Raw genomic sequence first — 27,035 nt, 5'->3', positions numbered from 1 at the left:
GAGTTAAGGGTGTACTTTATCACTCTTACACTCAATGGCTTATGTGACTGTTACAGTATCAATTGAATGTCTTTGAATGTACTTGAACTGGTGTCGTTTGGACGTGTATCCAACAACTCTTACTATTTATTTTGAGCTCAACCCCATTGGCGGTCGATTGACTCGATCCAGCAAGGGCATGGTCGAGGAGATTGATAAGCCGTAGGGACTGTTTCTATGGAATCATTGGGTATGAGACCCTTGATTCCGGTATACTCGAGTATTACCATTGTATACTGAATGGAGTTTGGGCCCGGTAGGGGTATGTGAGGTGGAAGGAATCAGTGAAAATGTAGTCTACAGTATTGGTTACTCCTTAAGCGTTGACGGAGGGTCAACGAGGCGAGATCAAGTACGGCAAGCGAGGGAAAAGGGCTCTTGTGAGCCGCCCGTATCCTTTTATTGAATTTAAATGTAATGTTAGTTCCGATTACTTGTTGAACGTTTGGACTGAGCAACTTTGTGCTTATGTGAACTTTACTGATCTGCATGAGTGTACCTCATTGGGCGAAAGGTCACTCCATTGCCTTTGTTTTCCTTACAGGGATATGAATACCTTTTGGAAACTGTGAATTTGAAGCCAAGTTGAGCTAGTTGAATATACTTTTGTATAACTCCTTGATGGTTGGGAACCTAAATGTATTTTGTTTTAATACTATCTTTTGAGTTGTAAGTGGGGAACCTTACATGTATAAATGTGATTGGCACTGTTCATGTGCGGCTCCGATATTCCATTTTCATTTCATGGTTTTGTTTCGTTTGAGCGCGCTATTACCTTCCGGAACGTTTTAGAACGTATTTAATTGCCTCGTTAGTCCTGGCGAGAGCTGGGCAGGCAGTCCGCTGACCCCTTTGGTACGCCTTAGGGGAAAGTGGTGCTGTCACAGAATGGCCTATGACTTGCGATTGTAATTGTGGTTGTATTGGGGTAATATAAGTGATTGACTGTAGGTTGGAAATCTGAAATTTTAAGGGAAAATGCTGTCCAAATTTTAGGTCCCTATGCTTTCTTGGAATTGGGTTGCTTTAAGGGTTGATGAGGGACCTTAGGGTTGTCTAAACCCTTAGCCCCAAGTGTTTCTTATATTACTTTCAAGTCTTATGGCTTTATATTAGTGATACGTGGTTTGGGTTTATGACTCGTATTCGAGTCTCATTGTGTTTTCTTGAATGATTTAGGTCGTGCCGGTGACCAAGGCGCTCGTTGGATGGAAATTCGTGAAATCTTCCTTTGCTTGATTGGTGAGTGTACTACTCACATGATTGCTACTTTATGGCTTTATTATACTTGAAATCTATGATTTGAACATTTGTGTGTACTGTTGAGATTGATTGAGTCGAGTGTGTACTTTATCACTCTCGCATTCTATGGCTTATGTAACTGTTTACTGTATCGATTGAATGTCTCTTGAATATACTTGAACTGGTGTCGTTTGGACGTGTATCCAACGACTCTTACTGTTGACTCTGAGCTCAACCCCATCGGCGGTCGATTGACTCGAGCCAGCAAGGGCTTGGTCGGAAAGATTGACAAGCCATGGGGACTATTTCTATAGAATCATTGGGTATGAGACTCTTGATTCCGGTATACTCAAGTATTACCATTTTGAACTGGTTGGAGTTCGGGCCCGGTAGGGGTATGTGAGATGGAAGGAAATTGGGAAAAGTGGAGTTTACGGTATTGGTTCTTCCTTAAGCGTTGACGGAGGGTCAAAGGGGGCAAGATCAAGTACGGTAAGCGAGGAAAAGGGCTCTTGAGAGCCGACCGTATCCTTTTACATATCTTTATTGAAATGGGGTGCTCGTTGACTCACTTATTGAATGTATTTGGATTGAGAACCTTTGTGCTTATATGAACTTTGTTACTTGAGTGATGGTACCTCATTGGGCGAAAGCCTACTCCATTGCCTTTGTTTTGCTTATAGGGATATGAATACCTTTTGGAGAACTGTGATTTTGAAGCCGAGTTGAGCTAGTTTAATATTCTTTTGTCTAGCTCCTCGATGGTTGAAAAACCTTAAGTGTATTTTGACTTAACCTTTTCTCCTGGGTTGTAAATTTGAAACCATATGTGTATAAACGTGGTTGGCAATGTTCATGTGTTATTTTGGTTTATAAATGTCAAATTCCAAGGTTTATATGATTTGATGGTGATTGATTGGGTTTCAGGCACTGTTCCTGTGTGGCTCCGTTTTTCGTTTTTATTTTGCGAATTTTGAATCGTTTGAGGGCGCAATTACCTTTCGGAACATTTTAGATTGTTTATAACCGTCATAGTAGTCCTGGCGAGAGTTGGGCAGGCAGTCCGCTAACCCCTTTGGTATGCCTTAGGGGAAGGTGGGGCTGTCACATAGATTCCACTTGCTTTGCCGAGTCTCGATCATATACCTCCGCGTGATGACAGTTCATCAACCGAGTAGGTATATTTAGTCCGTAGAACACCGCTTTACTTCTCGAATTCCATTCACCATTACACCCCCCTGCTCTGGGCCTGCTCGTCATTTAGAAAGGCGATACTACTCGAGTATGCCAAGCGAGGTCTCTCAAATAGATCAATCTTTACGAATATCTCATGGTTCACCAAGCTTCTCAACCAAGCTCATGCCGGCTCGAGTCACAAGGTTAGCCTATGAGTTTGGGCGTCCCCCGAATATGAATATAAGTCGATGAGACAACGCTCCAATCGACGATCACAAATACGATTCTCAACCACATCACTTCACACAAGTCGAATATCAATTCGCATAGCGAAATTCGATCATAATTTCATGTGAAAGAGAACGAGTGTGATAAAGTACACACTCATCTCGATAATTCTAATTCACATAATTGACAAAAAGCAATTCACGTATTCCACAACAAATCATGCACTTGACACTCACCAAGTCAAAAGTGAGTAAGTGAGCAAATAAGCTTTTAGGCGTCCGCTCCAAGATTCTCTTGAAGATCCTCTTGAGTGCCTGAAGAAATAAGAATTGACTATCACTCACGAATACTTACAAACCCCTTGCCAAACAAGGAAGAATGTACACTTGCATAATACTAAGACAATGTCATAAAAGAGAACTTTAAATCTCTCGAAAATCGAGGTTCAAAAGTGAAGATTTAAAGTCTCAAGAGAGACTTGCCTCTTCCATGAAATCGAGTTTAAAATGGTCTATCGATATCGAGAGAGAGTAACAAGTTCTCAAAAACTCATTTCTTAAGAAATCGGAAAATTTCAGCTTTGTGTGACAATCTTTGAAAAATCACATCTTGAGTTTGGCATGTCCAAAATTGGAAAGCTTTATACCGTCGGAAACTAGGTTCGAAGTACTAAAAGTTTCTAGAAGATACTTTTCTAAGATTCTAAGCAGAAGGCATTCATAATTCAGCTCAAAGTTTCAGTTCCAAGAAGACAGGTTTGAACCTGTCTTGGTTTTTCAGCAATCCTTGGAAATTCGGAAAAATTCACAGAAAGCGAATCAGCCTTTGAAATTCATAACACAATAAGACTTCCAAACAAGGTTTCAAACACGACAAATGGAACTAAATTTGGAGTTTTGAGCATCAAGATATAATAGTTCAAAGTTAGCTGAATCTTGCAAACTGATCAGTGAATTTCCAGATTTGAAGAACAATCTTTGGGGCATCATTTGGATATCGAAATGATATTGAAATTACACCAAATTTGGTACACTTAAACTTCCATAAGTGGACTACTTCCCTACCAAAATTTGGGCAAAAAATTGTGCGCGGGAAGGCAGTTAACAAAATGACTAAAGTTTGTGAAATTTTCAAAGCAAACTGCCAACCCACTCTTTCTTTCTTTCCAAAGGTTTTGTCTAATGAAATCAACCTCAATTCATTCCATTTTTGAAACCAAAGTTTCAGAAACATTTAATAAGCAATTGATGGTTAAATGACACTAAAATTTTCGAAATATAACCTCCCAAAACAGGTTTGACCATTCGGTCAGCAAGAAAGGAAAAAGCTTCCAGTTTCCAGCTTTGTTGTGTTTTAAAAATCAAGCCACATCTAACTCTATACAAACTCAAATTGAGAATAGTTGGTGGAGTTGGAAACTAGGTTCCAAAGGCTACAATTTATAAGAAGACATCATTCTAAAAATCTTTTCACAAATGGGACAAAATCAAGTCACAAAACGCAGCTTCCAGTTTCATTCGTATGAACAGTCAAAATAGAACAGCCAATTTTTTCAACTCACTGCGGTTCACTCAAAATGAACCAGCAGGAGATTTTTATACCATTGAAAAGCTATGAATGTATAGTTTTGAATGCCGCTAATGGCACTCAATTTCTACTTTTGTACAAAAAGTTATGTTCGAATAAAGAACACTGTCCGAGAACCCCTGCTATACATTTTTCCAGATTTGAATCTTGCCAAATCTCAAGTTTTATGCAACCAAATGAAACAATTTTTGGAAGGCACTTTGTACGCACAATATAAAACATATATCCATTAATTTCACAGTCATCCAAACATCAAATTTTCGAAATCAAAACTGAACAACATGGATAGAATTTTCGGCCATCACACTCTCCAAAATTTTCCAACTTTCTCTCCACTTTCTAACCGTAATCCTCTCATTCATCACACAAACAACATTAACCAAGCAAAAAATCCTCAAGGTAGCTACCTACAAGCCTCCTCAAGACCACTATCCTAGAGATTAAAGCAAGGTAAATGATTTCCTCAAGTCCTCTAACCTATTTTCTTGCTTAGGGTTGTAAACCCATGCAAACTAACCTTCAATCTTGAAGAAATTGGAAAGATTAAAGGAGATGAAGGTTACCTCCTAAACCCTAGATGAAACCAGATTTTTCCACCAACAATTCTTCAAGAAAAACCACACAATTGCTCCTTGCTCCAAGATGAAGTGTTACTCCAAGTAGTTTGCGATTTGGTGGAAGTTTTGTGGGTGAAATGAAGGTAGAACAATGGAGTTGTCTTCCTCCTTCCTCCTTGGGTGTGTTTGGCCGAATGGAGAGGTAAGAAAGAGAGAGTGTGATAGTTTTTGGCTTGTCTTGGAAGCTTGGAGGAAAAAGTATGGGTTAAGTTTAGCAAAAGTCAACTTTGAATAGTTGTCGCGCGCGGGTTTCATACCACCGTTTTCTCTCGGGTTTGATACACTCATGCACTAATTCTCCAAGGTAATTCCTCTAACATTGTTATTACTCATACTTACGAGTCTAGTATTAATTCCTCAAATCTCCAATTAGTTTGTACCGGCGCGACTTTCGGGAAACTATCGACGCGCGGGCGGTAAAAGTTTAATTTGAACTCACTCACCCCTAATCCCTCAATTAACTTTCTTAGTCTACTATTAATCCTTCTTAATTCTCCAAGATTATTGCACTCTCGGATCGAATATTATCTCGAAAAACGTGTACTCGTTGTTCCTTACTAAACGAGCCTCCAAAAAATTAAATTTGCTAACGGGACGTTTTAAAAATATAAGTGAGACCTTGTTCCATGTAAATAGATTTAAAATGGTTGAAATAATTTATTCGGAGAAAACGGTCGAAGAAATAATTAAATAAGCCAGTAAAATAGAATTTAAAAGTAAGAAAAATTCGGGTCCTCACATCCTTCCCTCTTTAAAAGAATTTCGTCCTCGAGATTCATACTTTGATTCAGAAACAGCTCTGGGTACTTCTTTCGGGTTTCCTTTTTATTTATCTCAACAATGAAGGCTCTTCAGATCCTGGTACATCTTATTACCTCCACGGTGTACCGTATGCTTAGAACGGTGAGTTTCTTCTGACCCAAAATTCATACTTGTTGAACTTAGCAAAAGTCAATGCTCTCTCAAGGTTTGCAAAACTATCCTCAAGTGTCGTTCTTGATTCTCTCGAGACTTAGAATACACTAATATATCATCTGTGAACACCGCCACAATTTAATCCACTTAGAGCTTAAAACTCAGTGCATCAAGTATATGAAAATTGCCGGTGTATTAGTCAACTCAAAAGACAGGACTACAAACTCAAAATAGCCACGTTTTGAAGGAAAAGCAATCTTAGGTATAACTCCTTTTTAAGATCCTTAACTAATAATAGTCTTGCCTCAGATCCAACTTAGAAAACACCCTAACTCCTTATAATTGGTCAAACAATTCATCTATGTGAGGTAAAAATGTATTTATTCTTAATGGACCCCTCATTCAAGTCTCGAAAGTCCACGTATAGCTTTAAACTTCCATCTTTTCTTAACAAAGAGTACATGCGTCCTCCACGGAATTCATTCTCTCTAATGAATCCTCTTTCAAATAAAGCGTATGTTGCTCTCCTAATGGATCTTTCACCACTGCTACGTTTTTCAATTTCATCTTATCCCCGGGTGTATTTATAAGAAAAGCTAAATATCCTCATGCTTCTATATGCACAGATTTTCTAACTTCGACTCCTGATACAAGAGCAGACGATGCCAGCTTACTTTTCATATCTAGCTAGCCAATCCATCCCTAATATCATATCATACCCCTTATTTAATAAGTCCACTAGATCTACCAAAATTCGCTCTTTCTATAATTTGTACTATTAATTAAACACTGATCTCCCGTAGGAGTCCTGACCTCTATGTTATAGGGCAAGCGATCACAGTTTATTTATACCATTCATGAAAATAGGGTTTATACAAGAATAATTGGCTCCAGGGTGTGAGGCCCCACCTTCCCCTGGGCGTACCCTAGGGTTTAGCGGACTGCCTGCCCAGCTCTCGCCAGGACTCACTCACTCGCATCAATGAAAATAAGGTGCAACCTTGATAATAAACGAAATAATGGTTCCCAAGATTGGAACATACGAATACATTCATTTCTATCTCAATCATCCATACAGTCCCAAATAGATCAAAAGATTTAAGTTCTCAGTACATTCAACCCTAATCGAGCGACTAGCGCGAGTAAAATTACAAAATTTAAAACAACTAGACTACGCTAGTCTGTACACGTCTCACGCCTCGCTTGTACCCCTTGTAAGGAAAACAAATAGAATGGAATGAGCTAAAAGGCCAGTGAGGTTCCAAATAGCAAGTTAACCCTTATTTAAAAGTGCAAGTATCACGTAACAAAGTAATGAGCATGAATAGTTCATAAAAGTGAGCGATAATACTTCAAGTAGCAAATCTCAAAGTGAGCGAGTGTAGAAGTTTTTCAAAAGAAACAATAATCCAATAAACAATAATCACTCCAAAGTATAAGGATACGGATGGCTCTCAGGAGCCAAATTCCCCTTTGCATCACCAGAGCTTGATCAAGTAATAGTTGACACTCCGTCAACCTTCAAGTAAGTAACCAATCCAGTAGAGCACCACTTACACTACTCTCTGTCCACCATTCACACCCCCTACTGGGCCAAAAATCCTCAATAAACATGGGTGGTAATACTCGAGTATACCGATTAGTCGAGGAGATATCATTCCAGTCGACAAAACAAAAGACCCATGGTTCGTTACCCAATCGACCAAGCCCTTGCCGGCTCGACTCGATTAACTAGCCAATGGGGTTTGGGGTCCCCAAAAAGTCGACGAGGTAACACTCCAATCGACTGAATTAAAATAAAAGTATGGAGACGGGAATGAGAGGCATCTCCCACTCGGATAGAGTGTGGTACATGCTGCCGCTCCACACTTACAAATCAAGTACAAGTATATCAAGTTTATTGCAACAATAAACAAGTAGATATCATATTAGGGCAAATGCGATAAAGTACACCCTTGCCCGATCAACAAATCTCGTATCATGTATTTTCATGGATCAAGTATTAAAACAAGTGTCCAGTTCAACCAGATATTTGGAAGCACTCACCAAAAGTCTAGTGCCTCTCAAAAAACACGTTCAGGTCCAACTCCTTGGTTGGAGTCCAAATCTGCGATAAAATATCATTTACGAATGTAAAATTTTCTAGAGTTCGAAACATAGGAGTTTCGCTTCAAGAAAATCAAGTAAATGCAACTCGTTTAAGTAATATTCAAGATACTTATCAAATTCTAAGAAATTCATGCTCGCTCTTAAGACTTTGAAACTTGGAAACAATTATACTTTGAAATACCATTTGGGTCGACGAAATGGAGAAAAGTATATCTATTAGTCATAAATTTCATTTTTCCAAGGGTACAAGGTCGGCCAAGTTCTATCTTATATACCTCGATAAAAGAAGGTGCAAATATCCTAGATGGTTCAAGTGGTATTCACTCTCAAACCTTACTCAAGTTGCAAGCATATCTACCTAGTTCTCGAGCGTAAATTTGTGCAGCACGCCCTTTGTATTTACCTATTTTTCAGCCATTTATGGTGTCATTCTTTTCCTCAATCAAACCCAAAGTTACACACAACATAATTTCATTTCATTAGCCGTCCAATAGGCTCAAGGTAATACAAGTACAAAATCAGGCTAACAACAAGTGCGGAAATGAGGTTTAACAAAAGACAGATTTGACGTGTTTTTCCGAAACGGACACAACCGAGGCTACGCTTATCGGATTGAGGTGAAACTTATACTGTTTCGAAGCTAAGACAAAGGGCTACAATTTTCATGAAGATCACTTAGTCCAAATTCCAGTGTAATTCAGTCAAATTCCCAATTCACAGAACCAAATTTCAACTAATAGACCAGTTAACCGCACTACTTTTAAATGGCCATATCTCAAGCTACCAAAGTCCGTTTAAGGAGTTCTTGGAGGCGTTGAAAAGCTAAGACAAAGTAATAAAACTTTCATGTTTTGGTAAAAAGATAGTTCAGTACGTATCCAGGTGAACAAATGCAACCAACTTGGTGTACTGTCAAAACTGTCCACTAACTTTACTCCTAGGGCAGTCAAGGTATTTTCAACTTTTCACAGGCTACGTTCTTCTGATTGAGCTGAGATTTTGTAGGCAACCATAAAATGTCATTCTCTACAACTTTCATGTTTTGTGCTAAGCCTAGTTCGGCCTCTAACATGATGAAATAGAACCGGACAGAACTGAAGCTAAGATTTCCAGAAATCTGGAATTTTTGTTATTTCAAGCTATAATTCATATTTTCACCTTGAAACTACCACTACTACTACCTTTACAAGATCATACACCACATATATGCATCATACAACACCAACCCACAAGAAACCCTAAGTCAAAAGTCATTTCTCTAATCATCAAAATCACTTGAAACAAGCATCACAAACACAATACCAACATTAATACCCAACTTAATCATGATTAATGGAGAAAGAATGGTTGATCAGCCATTATACCTCAAGACACAAGCTTGAAAGGATGATCCTTCACCTCTCCTTGAAATCTTTGGTTCCTTAAGCTTTCCAAGCTCCAAACTAGTGATTAATCGATTTAGTTTTTCTTGTTTTTACTCAAATGGTTCAAACTCAAGATGGATTGAAGGTGTTTCTCTTGCTCTCTCTCTCTCTCTCTTAAGCTCGGCCAAAACAGAAAAAAAATGGGGAAAAATGAGCTGAAATGGGATATAAGAAGACAAGACAAGAAGGTTTGGTTAAGGCCATAGGTGGCCGACACTTGGCACCACCAAAGCCATCCAAATTTCTCTTTCTTTTCCTTGCATTTTGGGCCACATGTTTCGGTTATAAGACTGAGGATGAGGGGGGATATTTTGCAAAAATATCAAGGGTATGTGGTGGTAAGGAAGTGGTGGTCAAGTGGTGGGTTCAATCGGTAGTGATAGATACCCGTCGGTTCGAGCCGTTTTTCCTTAAATCGCGTATACTAGGGTTTTAACTTATAATTCACTAACTTATTATTATCACTTCTAATCATACTCTTAATGTCGCGCCCCATTTTTTTATAAAATAAATAACGAGTTTAGAAAAATGGATTTTTTGATTTTTTGGAAAAAATGAGTTTTGTTTTTAGAAAATGAATAAAGGAAAAGGGCCTAAATGGGACTTGTAATGCGACGATTTGGGCCCAAATTATAGTTTAAAAAGGGTTTTTAAAATAAAAATCGGAGTCGCCACTTGGTATTGAGTTAAGGTGTACCAAGTCACCTAAAAATGAATTTTAAAGGAAAAAGTAGAAAAAACCCTTTTTAAACGACTCCAAATCTACGAAAATCAGAGAAAAAGATTCGGGAGTCACATTTGAAGAAAGGGAAGGCAAGGATAAAAATCCAAGGCACCCTTTCAATCTAGCCAAGGCTAGTTGCGTGATTTAGTCAAAGATTTTCTTATTTTAACCTAAAGATTTATCACATTTGGATGTACTATATGAATGCAAACCCTAGACCTAGGAGGGTGTCGGGGGGTCGAAATGTATCTTCAAAGCTTATTTGGTACCAATCACATTAATTGTGACGCCCAATGAAGACTCTTCGAAGAAGCCACGAATAATGCAAAAATATGAGACTCTAAAAAAGGATTAAAATAATTATACAATTATACATGTCTTAAAGGAGTGCATCATGTCGGGTACGGGGGACTAATGTTTGTGACTCAATTTTCCCTTTAATAGAGGGAATACGAGCGTGCTAAGGCTAGAAAGCCAAACTCGTCCATATCCCATATTCAAGGGGTTATCCCTAATCTAATCAAACAAATGTACTATCCTAATTCTAATTCTTAAATGAAATGCAAATCTAATGTTATGTATCACACATAGGGGTAAGGAATATACATATATAAGGGGAAATACGGAATAGGGGATATAAATAGAAAGGAATATGGGATAAAGGATGTACATATAGAAGAAAAGTGTCATGCAACATGGAAAAGACCCTAAAAAGTGAAAACATGCATGAGATAAAGAGATTTTATCACACAACCATCATCTAACGTTCGAAGGGCTCCTAAGGGTCTAGCGTTGGACTAGACCACATCTACAAGTTCTCACTAGCGTTGGACTAGTGGAAAATCGGAACAAAGAGTCACAACTAGCATTGGACTAGTGTGGAATCGAGAAAAGGGGCCACAACTAGCGTTGGACTAGTGTGGTGACGACATGCATTTGTTACAATCAAATAAATATCAAATAAATCATGTAAGACCTAATAAAAGCATGTAAACACATAACACATAATCATGATATCTAGATGCAAGGCCCTAAGAAAGCGGTAACACATAGCACATAGACATGCAAAACACACATAAGGCAAGTAAAACAAATAAAGCCCTAACTATTACATTCGGGGGAAGCCTACTACAATCTAAGAGGGGAAATGAAAATAAATAAAATAAAATAAACCTAACTATTACAACTTGGCATTTAAATGCCTTTTAAATAACCAAAATGAAGCTAAAATAAATATACGAAATTAAGACGACTAAAGCGAATAAATAAATAAAATGAAAATATTCAAAAGGCATGCAATTAAACACATAAATCGCATAAGTACACATAGGGTCAAATAAAGTAAAAATAAGGGATAGAGTGTACCTCCCTTGAGTTGGGGCCCTAATGGAGTGAAATTACTTATTTACCCTCCAAAAACAAAGAAAAGGTCAAGGCATCACTTTAATTAACAAATAATCACTTTATTCATTAATTGCTTAAAAAAAAAAAAACAGGAAATTGAATCACTCAAAGTATCACGTTCAAGAAATTTTGATTGCAAAAATTAAAGAATTTTGAGGGGTCTATTTATTATCATTACAAGAATTAAGGGTGTAAAAGGAAATAAATTAAAATTAGAAACCTAAGGTGAAACCTACCAATCGAATGATAAAATTCATAAGAAATGAATAAAAACCCCATTTTTACAATTAAACGACAAAAATTCAAACATTCCACTAAAAATTCAAATCAAAGCTATAAATTCATAAATAGTTATTAAACCTACAAATTCATCCTAAAACTCCTTAAGAAGCTATCCAAAAACAAGTTAAAACATATTAAAGAGAAAATGGCATATTAAGAGGACAAAATTGATTAAGTTATCCAATGAATTGGGCCATAGTAGCGTTAGACAGAAGCTAAGGGGTTAAAGTGCAACTTTCAAAAACTATTTCATGCAAACTTCATGCAAATGTTGCAAAGAAAGCTTCTGCAACCGAAAGCTTGCTGCATTTTCTTTGACAAAAGCATATTTCTGGTCCAAATGCATGACTTTGATCTAAACTTTTTCACCAAACATCAAAACTCTAAACTAAGCAACCAAATACCATTGTCTACTTCACCGAAATCAACAAGGAAACTGAACATAAAATCAGCAAAAGAAGATGAACTTGAAGCAGCGAAGGTTTTACTCATTTGCAAAACAATGTCTATGTTATGGCCTGCTGTTATACCACACTTTGCTGCAATAAATTGCAGCAGACGCATACTATGGCATCACCATCCAATAACAAACAGACCCAAAAGAACAATCAGACCAAACTAGAACCTCAGCTTCCCAAAATCCAGTTTCGTCAACATCGCTGCAATAGATTGGCCTTGTTGCAGCCTGATGCTACATCGCAAATTGCTACTTTAAAATGCAGGCAGGCATAGACATGGCATCATCATCACACAGCAAGCAAAAGCAAAAGAAATCCTAAGCCCAGCCAGAACTTCAGCAATCCAAACAAGCAAAAATTCAATCCCAGAATCGTAATCTTCTTTGCAGAACAAAAACACGCAAGACATTGGCTGAATTCAACTCTGGTAAACCAGATTTCCAGGACAAAACACACGATTTGGGACAAAAATTTTCCACCAGACATTAGCCATCGAATTTCATTTTCTCAGGGCAAGCTTGAACAAAGAATTATGCAACAAAAAAACAATCCATTGGGCTACCATAGGAAACAAAACAGCAAAACAGGATAATGGACAAAGTGCAGCACGATCGTTGACATATTTAGGGAAGATCTGGACTTGTGTGAGAGATATAAGGCAAAAGGGATTACCTTTGGCACCTTATGGAGTCCAGTGAACAAAGAAGGATAAAAAAGATTGCCTCCAGATACCAAAATTGAAGATGCAAATTTCTGGTGAAGAATTTTCGAGGGCGTAGGCAGTTGGCTGCTTAGTTCCACCAAAGGACATGGGTACAGACCCCTTGAACACAATCATAACATAAGCCTCAGGCTTGCGGACGAGTTTGGCAACAGTAGAGGCGGCCTCAGACAGAATGGTGGAGGTGTCAACGCCCTCCAGCTTGATGTTTGTGGACAGGTTCAAGCACGGCTTTTTCCTCTTCTCTGCGACCGCTCCCTGCTGCGATTTCAACCACAGAAACCCTCCGTCCCCTCGCTCTCTCCCTTTTTCCAGATTTTCCAAGCCCTTTTCTTCCTACAGCCGGCCAACCCCAGCTCTCTCTCGCTCTCTTAGTTTCTTTCTTTCTCTATCAAAACCTAGCCGCTGTTTACTCTATTCCCTCAACCTCCCAGCCGTCACTAGCCTCCCTTTCTTTCTTTCCGTCCGTTTTCTTTTTATAGGGGAACCCCAGGTCCCTAAAACCCTCAAAGTTCATCCTGATGGCTCTAAATGATTCCAGCACCCAGCCCCCCTCCTAGCCATTGATCATGGTTTTGAATTGGAGCCCTTAGATGGAACTAGATGGCCTGTACTTACCTCATTTTAACGGAGCCAGAAAATGCAGTAATGAAGATAGACCAAATGCCAGAAACCGCAGAAACTATCTTGTTTTTGTTTTTTTTTTTGTTTTCTTTTTTTTTTCATTTTCATCATTCATTTTTCTTTTTTCTAACAAATAAAGCAGTAAAAATAAGATTCAAACAAATGAAATGCCCTGAAAATTTAATTTTGACTGATGGGTTTTTTTTCTTCTCTTTTTCCTCTCTTTTTTCTGAAATTTAGTATGAAGACAAAAAAAAAATAAATAAATAAAAATAAAAATAAGAAAATAAAATAAATTAGAACAAAATAAAATAAAATAAAAACCCTAGAATTGAAACAAATAAAGCTATTAAATTAATTAAACAAATAAGGTTAAAAAATCAAAAATTTGGTGTCTACACTTAATATCATCTAAAACTCACTCTAAATCACCAAATTTGATCCCCACTCTGTACCAGATAGTCACACTATGAAAAAAAACGTGAAAGCTCTAATTCACTCCAACTTGAAAACGAAAAGTGAAACTCTACTTCTTAGGTTCATTTGCACTTATTGTGGGGTGATGGAGTAGTAGGGCTATTATAAATTAATAATTTCCAAACAAAAGGGAATTTTTAAGGAAAACGTGAGGGGTTTTACAATTCCATAAATTGAATTTAGGGTTTCGGTTAAAATATGAGAAATTTGAGAAAACGGTCAGTCACAAGTGGAACTAGGGTTTTGATTAGATGTTTAGGGTTTCTAGTCTTTTAAAATAAAACAAGGTTTTAAATCAAACCCAAAGAAATAACTTTAGTCTCTTCTTTAAAACAAAATAATGTTTTTAAATTAAAAATAAACTAAAGAAACCGTAATATCCTCTTTAAGACTAAACAAAAGATGATCCTAAAAGTTGGGGTATCACACAGGGTCAATTAAAACTCTAGTTAAATGAGTCAATCTTGTAGTTCAAAACTCAAATAGAAGGATATATTTTCAATAGAAGACTAAGCTTACCAAAATTTTCGGACTCAATTTGTCCAAAACCATTTACTGGCATTCGATTTTCAAAATCAACCATTTTAGTAATGACCTGGGTCTTTTGTCCCAAACGACCAACCAAATTTTGTCCAAATCAAGTCAATCATAACATGCGAGATATAATCGAGGGCTTTAATGTATTTTGAATATATATGTGGTAGTTCAAAATTTCAAAATTAAGGTTAAAAGTACAAACTTTTCTTCATGGCCCGAAACTAAATTTTCTTAGAAAGAAATTCAAATAATGTTTTTGTCACAATTATCAATACATATTTTAAATTCCTAAAATACGTTTAAGAAGATTAATCATGCAACTCAATGCGTGGATATTAAAACATATATATAATATAATACTTATACATGGAGAATGCTTCAAAATTTCCCAAAGTTTCGAGTTAAGAGTTGCATTTGAGTAAACGTATATTTTAGAAAAATGCTTTTTAAAAGGATAAGTAAACATGCAGGTTCATATATGCATAAACTTTGATCCAACACCTTTATCTAATCCAAGAGCTAACTCTACTTGTACATAAAGCTCGGTCATTTTTACTCTCCAATTCACAACAAATATTCATTCTCAGTCCTAAGAAAAGATTCAAACTTAAGCTCTGCCTGATTTTCGATTCTCATGCGGTTCAAAATGTATACACATATATATAGATATTTGTGGAAAAATGACAACAGGTAAGTAGATATATAGATAGTAATGGTCAAGCAAAAATTGAAAGTGCTTTTATTGAATTAAAACAAATAGGTAATGAGTTCAAGTCACCTCACGAATAACCAACGCAATACTTTGGGAGTTCAAATGTTCATAAAAGATTGAAACATGTCCACAGGACCAACCACAAGATACGTGTAGAACAATCATTAAACTTCATAGGGGAAAACCTCACTAGGATCCCATTATAATACTGGTAGGTCTAATCTTCTCGTTCATTTCCGACTCATATCCACCACTAGGATCCCATTGAATTACATAAGACCATCTGTGAATCTTTCTTTCCGTGATCCCTCATCTTTCTCAGGAGTACGGGGTTGCCTAAGCCCACGCCCACGACCCTTCCTCATCCTCGCCGAGCCATACTTAATATAAGTCTATAGGCATAAGAAAAGGAATAATTGGGCATAAAAGAACTTAATGCGTATACAAGTCGCAAAAATATTTAGAATTAACGCATGATTCTTTACATATACCAAAAGTCATAGTACGAGTCGGGAGATCACAAAACAAGTCAAATATGTTAAATACAGGCTATAGGCAACTAAGTGCCACAAAATATAGAAGTATATACATCCAAAATACAAAAGGCCTCACGGCATGCACCACCCCTACTATCCTAGGTGTGAGGACTCATGTTTTTATTTCTAAAATAGTTATTTTTATGATTATTTACCCTAGTATTAGTTAATTATATTATCGTTACAAGAATTCCTTTTAAGTTTCCCTTTATCGCGCGCGAATCGAAAGTTCACGTATATCAAGCCGGAACGGTTAAATGGAGATATAAGAAATTTATTCTAGACTACTAAGAGTGAATAATTATAGTGTTAAAGGAATTTCATTGGAGGTTTAGTGCACAAGTGTAACAAACAAGAGAGAAAATGCTGGAACGGTACTCACGCGCGCGCACTATTCCTAGTTGACTTTTGCACAAATTTTGGCCACAAATCCCTCAATCTTCCAAAGGAAGATTCCCACTACCAACCTCTCTTTTCTCTCTCATCTTGGGCGGCCAAAAAAAACAAGGGAAGAAGGAAGAAAGTTCACCATTTTTACTCCAAATTCTTGCTACCATTTCATCTCAAATTTCTCATACAACTCACATATCACTTGGAGAGCAACTTTAGCTTGGAGTGTGAGAACCTAGAAAAAAAAATTTATTTTAGGCATTATTTTATTCCTGTGCACACGTTTTTATATTTTCTTTATTATATTAACTTTATAGATATTTTTATCAGTAAATATAGTTTTAAAATCATTTTTCTAGTATAAGTTAGTTCATGAGAAATTAGGATGTATATTGGACGTGGGACCCGCTAGTGCGTTAAGTGAGAGAAATTCGGCCAATTAGGTTAAATTTTACATAAAGGGATTTAATTACTAGGTGTTAGAAAATAATTAGAGGTTACCTAGATGGATTAACCATGGGGAGACAAGAAGATAACTTTAAGCAAAAAAAAGTGCCAAGTGTCACTTTCCTATTCGAGTTGACTTGCCTAACTTTCTTACCTTTACCAAAAACTTCAATTTTGACCAAGAAACCATCTTCATTTCAACCTCTTGGCCGAACCTCTCCTTGAGAGAAAATGTGAGGCCCCAGTCCGTTCGTAAGCTGATATGAGGGTTATTCGTTAATCGGTGAGGTGGTTTCGGGTTTTTATCGCCCGCCTTTTCTACATTTTTTTCTTTATTGGAAATTTCCCCAGATAATTTTCTGAGTAAATATAGGTTTTAGATGAGTTTTCAAGTATCGGTTAGGTTTTGAGAAATTAAGAACGTATATCGGACGTGGGACCCACTAGTGCGAAAAGTTCAGAAAAATTCGGCCAATTAGGTTAAATTCTGGATACTGTGTAAAATTTATCGGGTGTTAGGAGATAAGTAGAGGAGGTGATTTGATTGATGTGAGAGGAAAAAGAAAAGATAGGAGTGCATTAATGGAGGTGACAAGTGTCACCATTGTATTGGAAGTAACTTAAGATTTACTATTCATTTTTGTTGACATTTTGACCAATTGGTTAAATATCCTAAAAATTAACCAAAATTCATTCATTTCTTACCTTCTTGGTGGCCGGCCCTCTTGAGCTAAAAAGGAAGAGAAAACTCTTCAAAATCTTGGTAACTACCTAGCTCAAATCATCCAACCAAGTGCTTGATCAAGTTTCTACTCCATAAACTCTATCCCTTTGGTGCTAGTGAGTGGTTTAGTGAAGCTTGTTTGAAGAGCTAAGGTGGCCAACATCTCTACCTCTCTTGTTACTAGGTGAGTGGTGTGTGAATTTACTCTTACATCTAATGATGCTTAAGTTATGCTTAGTAGTGGTTAAAGTGATGATATTTGTGCTTTATTTCTTGATTTGAAGTGATTTGGTGAAGTTTTTATATTTTTGAGGAATTTTCTGGTTTAATATGAATGTGTTGTTGTGGTCATCTATGATGGTTGATAATGAGGGGAAAAGACTCTAGTAGGTGTGAATTAGTGATAATTGTAACCAATTTTGGGTTTGGATTGAATTGTGGAAAGTTAGGGTTTTATCACCCCTTATTCTGTCTGGTTTTGGATCATAGGGTTAGAGGCCGAATGAGACTTTACTTAAAACATGAAAGTTGTAGGTATTGATGTGTTTGATGTGTCTGTAAAATTTCAGGTCTTTTGGAGTAGTGTAGAGTGAGATATGTCAATTTTACTGTTGCTGTTCTGGGTTGATCAGAATGTGCGAACTGCGTTTGAACTCGTCTGTTTTGACTGGCATTGCTTTCGATTTGGATGTTGAGGTCTTCTGATGAAATGTAGCCCTGTTTCTAAGATTTCGAATGGCATTGGAATTTCAGGATTTGGACTTGTGTAGGCTGAGTTATGATGTTTGTACTAGGATACGGTTTGTGAACCTGTTTTGCGATTCTGGTATAGTGTCTTGCATTTTTGACCTTGTTATCTTCAAAACTGGACAAAGTTTCCCTCTTCAACATTGTAGCCCCTTAAGTCCTGAATATTTTTGTAAAGTTTCAAGTCAAACGGAGTAGTGTATTATGAGTTATAGACAGAACACTCAGGCCTGTTTTAGACATTAGTTTGGGTACGTTTTGCATTTCAGCTTCTGACCGTGGGGGTTTTCATTTTGATCCTGTACGATCTGGATTTTGATTCCTTCATAATAAATGTATTTCTTGGTCACAGCTTCGAAACGCTATAAAGTGCGTCAAAATCCGAGTCCCGTAGCTCGAGTTATGATCGAAATAAGAATGCATGTCAGAACTGTTTTATATCCGGACAGTTTATGACTGGAGCTTTGGCTTCACGTTTGACTAGGTTACAAGCTGTTTGGGCTTGCGACCAAAACACCAAACTTATAGCCCTATATCAGATATTTCTAACGCCCTTGGAATTTCATGAATCGGATTTATAAAACCTGAGATATAGCCGAGCAAATAAGGCCTGCCCGTGAAAATGACCATTTTCTGGTCAGATCTGTTTTCGTCCTGATGACCAACTTCCGTTCCGAATTTGGATTGCCGACCTTCATGAAAGTTGTTCCATCTGGAATGAACTAGCTAACTGCCAATTTGCAGCTCTTTTGCCCATGTGTAGCATAGAAAACAGTTTGCACTCAAAACTGACCATTTGTGCATTGGCCAGATTTCGTAAGTGATTGTATTTGGTTCATTTGGGACTGAAGCCTCCAGTTTTAGTTCTGGATGTCTTCATAACAGTTGTTGTTCATCCTGTAAGCTTCGATATGGCATCTCATATGCCTTAATCCGATATTCGTAGCTCAACTTATGATTAAAATAGAAACGAGTGTCAAATCTGCCGTTTCCGCTAACGGCCGTTTCCGTTTCCGTCCGTCATATGTACGTGCGCGCGTGCTGTTTTTGCCGTTTTGTTTGTTTGAGGCACGATAGTAGCCGTTTACGATATTATGTGACACAATCTCCTATTTCAGACGGTGGTGAGCTGGGCGGATCTGGTGGGGTCCACTACTAGCTGTTCGTTTCGATCCGACTTCGTACTTTTGCTATTTCCGTTTTGAGTAAGTATTCAGGCCAGTTTGGTGTGTTTTCTTTGCTATGTGTTTGAGATGTGTGAAAAGGGTACTTAGGCGAGGGTGTACTTTATCGCACTCGACCTAAACCCTAATTTGAATGTATAATTGTACTTGGCATATGTATATGAACCTTTTGGAACCAAAACCCTTGAGCTTGTGGCTCGGGGCGACTTTCGAGTAAAGTTTGTGAAGTTTGCAAAGTTTGTGAGTTCGTGGGCCCGATCTAAGACCTGTATGGACTATTCGAGCCGGTTAGGGCTTGGTCGAAGTCAGTCCAACTTAGTCTGAGGTCACCAAGTTTGTAGGTTCATGTTATGAACCAATTTTGTGAATCCGGTTCACCGAGAAGGTGACCAAGTTTGTGACCCGAGCTTGTGACTCAAGCTCAAGTTTGTGATTTCGTTCGCCCGGGCAAGTTTGTGAGGTGACTGGCCAGTGAGGGTGATAAGGTGTCGGTGGGTGTACAAGTGAAGTTCTACGGACCATTGAGTGTGGTCGACGGAGTGTCGGCAGGAGATCACGCATGGCATATAAATTGGCTTTGGAGCCACCTGTATCCTTATTATGTGATGTTACTTTTCTGCTTTTGCTTTACTCTTACTGTGTAACTGTTGTTACGTGAAATTTATGCTTTCGCCCCTGTTTACTTACTAAGCATATAGCTTACCCCGTTCCATTTGTTTTCCTTAGCAGGGGCCGACGCGGGGACTTTTGGTTCGTATACTAGTATAGTTAGATTGGCTTGTAATAGTTGAACAGTTAGGATGTTTGTTTTTGTTTTGGTGGTTTGTATAAGGACCCTTCTTAGGGTCTATCTTCTGCTGGTTGTGGTTATAGTGTATTAGAGTGGTTTGACTCGAGACTTTTGAGGATGTAAATGTAACTTTTGGGATTGTATATATATTGTATATAGTGCTCTTTCGATTTATCTAGTTTTATTGCTTTAAGTTTTGAGTCCTGGCGCGAGCTAGGCAGGCGGCCCGCCGATACCCTTGGGTTCGCCCTTGGGAGAAGTGGGGTCGTCACAGAAAAGAAAAGAAAGATTCAACCTTTCATTTTCCATTCTTGCTTAAATCATGAAATCCAACCGATTAAATCTTGAATTTGTCCACCAAAGTGACTTGCTAAGGGAGTTTGAAGGTCTTGGTGGAGTTGTTTTGGAGGAGAAACCCCTAAACTACTACCTTTCTTGAGGAGTTAAGGTATTTTGCTTGGAAACTCATCTTTGTTCCTAATCATGGTAAATTGGTGACTTATGGTAGCTAACTAGGTTATTTTATGGAAGATTTCATGAATTAAAGTGGAGTTAGCTAAATTTCTGATTTTTTGGAAATTTTTCTGTTTTCATATGATGGTTATGGTTGGCCTTGAATTGATGGCTCTAAATTGTGTTAAATGGATCCCTTGTGCGTTAATTGCGGTTATTTGCGGAAAATTTCAGCTTGTGCGGAAAATTTCAGATTTAGGGTTTCTAATTAGGGCTTTTCTATGGTTGGTTGTTGAGCTTCTAATTGGCTATGATTGAGGGGTATTGTGACCCAAATGAAGTGTATTGAATGGCTTATGAATTGTTTGTGTGCTTGTGGTTGTTTTGGATGCATTTTAATGGTTGTTTGTAGGATGGAAAAGCTGAAATTTTAGGGGAAATGCTGTCCAAATGTTTAGGATATTGGATTCTTGTGAGTTTGGGTTGAGGTTGGATAGAAATGAAAGGTTTTTGGATTTGTTTCTACTTTTAGCCCTAAATGTTATGTATTTTCCATTTCCAAGCTATATTTGGTTTTGCCTTAATAGTTCATTTAAGAGGTATTCGACTCGTGTCCGAGTCTCAATTGTGTTTTCTTGATTGTTATAGGGCGTGCCGGTGATCCGAGGCTTACGTCGGGCGAAAACTTGTGAAATTGCTTTGTTTGACTTGGTGAGTTTACCATTAGATGGTTTAATACTTAAATGATTGATATACTTGAATATGTGAACTTGGTGGGCTTGAATGAGACGAGAGTGTACTTCATCGCTCTCGTTCTCTTATCTGTATGACGGTCACTGTTTAACTGTGAAACTGTATTTGTGCATGACTTAATGTCGTTTGGGACTATGACCAATGACTTACCTGTGATATCTGAGGTCATACCCCATTGGTTGTTATTCAAGTCGAGCCGGCAAGGGCCTGGGCGATTCGATAACCAACTATGGGTTTACTGTTAGTCGAGTGGAGTGTTATCCTCTCGACCCTATGGTATACTCAAGTATTGCCTTTCTGTTACTGTAAGGTGTTCTGGCCCGGTAAGGGGAATGTTCGGTGGAAGGAATATGGTGTAAAGTGGGATCTACGGTCTTGTTCTTTACTCCAAACGTTGACGGAGTGTCGACGGGTTTGAGATCAAGTACGGCAAGTGGAAAGTGGCTCTTGAGAGCCGATCGTATCCTTTTACCTTTGGTTATGGTGATGTAATTTCTTATGTGTTCCTTGCCTAAGCATGATTATCTCGGTGTGTCTTGTCGGTACCTCACGAGCGTAAGCTCACCCTCGTTAATTTTGTTTTCCTTATAGGATCAACTTTTGGAAACCATCTTTTGGACCAATGATCTTTTTGAAGAATGAATAGAGCTAGCATAAATATTTTTGTATAGCTCCTTGGGAGTTGGAAAACCCTACATGTAACTTGATCCAAATATTTCCCTTTTGATTTGTAAATGACAAACGTATGTATATAAAGCTGTTTAATCTTGTTCATGCTTTATATTTGGTTTGGATTGGTCATTCTCTAGAGTTATATAATGTTATCTGTATTCGATTGGGTTCCGACTGGATTGTGATGTGGCGGTCAATATTCACTTTCAGTTTCGATTTGTATTTTCCATTTTGTGATTATTGACTCGTCTAGGAGCACTAATATCTATATATCTTCCCGAACGTCTTAGTTTGTGTATTACTGTCTTAGTAGTCCTGGCGAGAGTTGGACAGGCAGTTCGGTAACCCCTTTGGTACGCCTCAGGGGAAGGTGGGCTGTCACAGGTGGTATCAGAGCCCAGGTTAGAAATAACCTGGGCGAACCTGAAACCTGATTCTTAGAACTTTTGGGGATTGTGTTAGGGTGTGTTTAAGTATGATTACTCTGTCTAAGTTGTAACCTATGGATATCCTTATAAGTCATGGACGGAGCTAGTGGGAGCGGAGGTGGGCCGCCTCGGAGCTGTTTTCGCGTCGTCGATTACGAGGAGAGGCCCGGAGGACCGATTCGGCGTTGGAGCACGGCCAGTTGGACTAGGCGCTGTGGTCGTTGCCAGCATTACTCCTACGCTGACCATGTGGTCGTGGCCGTGTTAGATGAGAGGAGGAGGCTCAGGCGTGCCACTGCCAGAGATCACACTGAGCTGCAGCGTGTGAGGGGCATCATGAGGATGCAGGTGGATCGGATTCGGGAGCTCCAGGGGGACGTAGCCATGGAAAAGGAGCGGACGAATGCTCTTAGAGAGCAGTTACATGTAGCCAATGGCCGTCTCACTAGGATGGTCCGGGAGGTTAGAGACCGGTCCGGTGGTATTATTAACGAGTGTGAGGCGCTAATCTAGGGAGTGATTGGCGCCAATGTGCCAGGGGGAGTTCCAGGTGACGGAACTCCGGGCAAGGGAGGCGCCCCTAGCTCTAGCTCTGGAGAGGAGTCGGTTGGCTCAGTTGAGAACTAGGTTAGAGTTCTTTGGGCCATGTTTTGATCCCGTGTGAGGGATACTAGGAAAAGCTTTTGGTTAGTTGTATTGCACTTTTGGGACCTAGGTTGTACATTATATTTTGGAAGACCCTCTTTTAGTTTCATGGGATTACTTTTGTATATACTTACTTGACCGCTCTTGTATGACTGTTTGAAACAGTTATGTGTTCTATGTATAAATGCTTTATGTGTATATATGCCTTATGTGGTGTTTACTTTTGGTTCTTTATTTATCCTTATATGACTCTGTTTATATGCCCCTTTAATATTATATTTGTGCCTCAATCTTTGATTGACTTAGATCAACGGAGGGCACTCGTAGTGGATGAGGCCGTGGGCGCAGTACTAGTCAACCCACAACTGAAGGGGGTACTAGGGAAACCACGTCTGAACCAAACCCTAAACCTAGGGTTAATCCTAATGTTCAAATAGCTGCTGCTATGCAGCAAATGACTGACTTGTTAGCCCATGTAGTGCAACACCAGGGCCAACATCCTATCCAGCAACCTGGGAACCCTGGCAGCCCAGTAGAGGGTGAAGATCGGGCCCTCGAGAGATTTCAAAAGTTCTCTTCACCAAAATTTCTGGGAGGGCCAAATCCGGACGTGGCCGAAAGGTGGTTAGAGAAAATGATAGACATTTTTGCCGCCCTACACTATTCAGAGGAAAGACAGGTTACTTTCGCTATCTTCCAGTTGGAAGGGGCCGCCCGTTCTTGGTGGAACGTGATACGAATGAAATGGGACCGGGAGCAAACACCAAGAACATGGGTGAATTTCATGAGGGACTTCAACGGAAAATACTTTCGCCCTTTAGTCCAGGAACAGAAGGAGGACGCGTTCATTAGGCTCCGTCAGGGGATGCAAACGGTGGCTGAGTACGAGAGCCAATTTACTCGATTATCCAAGTTCGCCCCTAAACTCATTCTGATAGAGCAAATGAGAGTTCGACGTTTTACTCAGGGGCTAAACATGGAAATTCAAAAAGGTCTGGCGGTAACCCGGATCAATACCTTTAGTGAAGCCGTGGAGAAAGCTTTGTGAGTTGAAAATGCAAGGCTTCAAGTTAGGAACTTCCAGGTGAAAAAATGGGGATTCTCTGCGAGTAGTTCGACTCTAGGGGATAAAAGTGCCCCTCCCAAGTTTGGAAGGGGAGCCGGAGGAGGAAGGCTACCGGGAATGGCATGAGGAACTCCGCCAAAGAGTGGTCAAAGTGGACGGGGCCAACAGAGAAGTGCCTCACAGGGAAGTTCGGCCTCGGTTTCTCGTGGACCTTGTGGATTTTATGGGAAACTGTTGGAGGAAAGAAAGAAAATGCTTACGTTCTGGGAGTGCGGAGCATCAAATAGCCAACTGCTCGGTGTTACCTCAGGAGGCGAGAGTAACCACCCAATCGTCGAAGGCCAACTCGGGACAGTCCAAGGTGGAAGGGACAAAGCCGAAGGTCTCAGCTCGGGTATACTCTCTTGAGCAACATCAAGTCCCTGATTCATCTGGGGTCATAGAAGGTACAATCCCTATTTTCCATCGTCTAGCCAGGATTTTGATAGACCCCAATGCTACCCATTCCTTTGTTAATCCCGATTTTATGTACGGAATTGATATAAAACCTGTTAGCTTGCCTTATGATTTAGAAGTTAGTACTCCTACGGGGGATCAATGTTTGATTACTGGTATGATGTATGCTAATTGTGAAATTTGGGTAGGAGAGAGGAGGCTTTTGGGGAATCTTATAAGTTTAGCTATTAAGGGGTACGACGTTATATTGGGTATGGACTGGTTAGCTAAATATGATGTACAACTTGACTGTAAGAGGAAAGTAGTGGAATTTCGTATACCGGGGGAGGCGACTTTAAGGCTAGATGTAAGGGGTAGTTTAGCCTCATCTGCATTAATTTCGGGTATTCGGGCTAGGAAACTACTGAATAAAGGGGCACAAGGGTTCCTAGCTTTTCTTATAAACATTCCCACTGATAAGTTGAAGGTCGAAGATGTATCGGTAGTGAGTGAATATCCGGATTTATTTCCTGATGAATTAGTAACTTTACCTCCGGAGAGAGAGATAGAGTTTAAGATTGACCTATTACCGGGGACGTCACCTATCTCTAAGACCCCCTATCAAATAGCACCTGCTGAACTTGTAACGACCCCACCTCCTCCTAAGGCGAACCAGAGGGTTCGGCGGGTCGCCTGCCCGGCTCTCGCCGGGACTCAGTCGTTCACTAAAGTCCTCAAATGAATTACAAGAATAAACCTCAAAGATACAGCACATGGTCCACAAATATACATCCAAGTCTCCAATAATTACATGTCACAATTGCAGCGGAAACAATTCCCAACTATACATAAAATGATTCCAAATCCAAATTGTACAACATAAAGGCCATCCATTCACTTGAACAAGCACAACAAGTCCTGCCTTCGCCTTGAGCCCTGTGGAGGGGAATAAAATATTTTTTGGGTGAGCTAGAAGCTCAGCGAGTAACCAGAAAATCAGTAATCCAATCGGTTTAACAATATTTCTTTTCAGTGATGTCATAAATCACATGATAAGTCCAGAAATGATTACAGCATTTACAAAACATTAAATATGGAGTATCAATAATTCAAGAAACATGTACAATGGAAAGCGATAGTAACATTCATGAAAAGGATACGTTCATTTTTTATAAATAATCCCTCGTTCATCTTTTTATTCGTTCATCTTTTTTTTTTTCCGGACATTGGCCGGTCTCCACCCATCCGGACGTAGCCGGACTCCACCCATCCGGACGTAGCCGGACTACAAGGTAATACTCGAGTATACCAAATTCACCCAGGGTCACCATATCGCCCGACCGAGTCCGCTTCTGGCTCGAGTCGATCGGTAACGAAGGGCAGTGGCCAGTTCAGCCAAACGGCTTACATTCATGCGCAACTAGCATTTAATCATTAATCATTGAAAATTTCATATTTATTTAGGTCGAGTGCGATAAAATACACACTCGCCTAGAAAACTCGTTTTAACAATCATTGAAAGCACTTAACACATTATCAATCAATAATAACAAGCCAATAAATCAAGGAATACAGCCAACAAGGAACACTCATATGCAAGCACGCATGATATGCAAGAAAACAGTTCAAAAGTAACTTTGGAAACAGTTTAAAGGTAAATAATGTAAGAAAACGGTTCGAAAGTAACTTTGGAAACAATTCAAAAGTAAATAATGCAGGAAACGATTCATAAATAACTTTAGAAATAGTTTGAGGTCACTCACCTCCATGGCTCAGAAATCATCCATTAAATATCATTGCCTTGCTCAAATCCAAGTCTTAAATCACAAACTCAATGCAAACAAGTTCCTTCAAAGTTTGGACAGCACTTCCCCTGAATTTGCTTACTTTTCCAGCCATCATGGCTTCATTATATCCTCAGCCAGTCCCAAAGGTACACACACAACAACAAGTTCATCCAATAGCCATTTAGCAAGCTCCAAGTAGTACTAGTACAAGTCAAGCTAGGGAAAAGTTCGGAAATGAAAGTTAAGCTCAAAACCAGAAAAATAGTTTTGGACGTCATTTTACGGTAATGGTACCAAAGGCGTTACGATGGTCGGATGAAGGTGCAAGACCCACCATTTCGAAGCTAAGAACCAGGGCTACAACAATGTAGAAGGTCACTCAGTCCAAATCCCAGCACAACTAAGTCAAATATGCCAAATAACAAACCAGAACCGTAATTGCAGGTTTACAAATTACACTATGCTGTAATCAGTACAACTCAGTCTAAACAGGTCCAAATACAGAAATTCCAAAGGCATATGGTAGCTAGGACATCAAGCTACATTTCATCAGAAGACCTCAACACCCAAATCCAAAACAATTCCAGTCAAAACAACCTATTTCAGACACAGTTCTAACATCCTGATGAACCCAGAATAGCAATAGTAATTTCGTCTTATCTCATTCTACACTACTCCAATTGACCTGAAATTTTACATGCA

The sequence above is a fragment of the Coffea arabica genome, chromosome 1e, assembly GCF_036785885.1.
Source record: "Coffea arabica cultivar ET-39 chromosome 1e, Coffea Arabica ET-39 HiFi, whole genome shotgun sequence".
NCBI lineage: Eukaryota > Viridiplantae > Streptophyta > Magnoliopsida > Gentianales > Rubiaceae > Coffea > Coffea arabica.
This window is presented reverse-complemented; position numbering follows the sequence as displayed.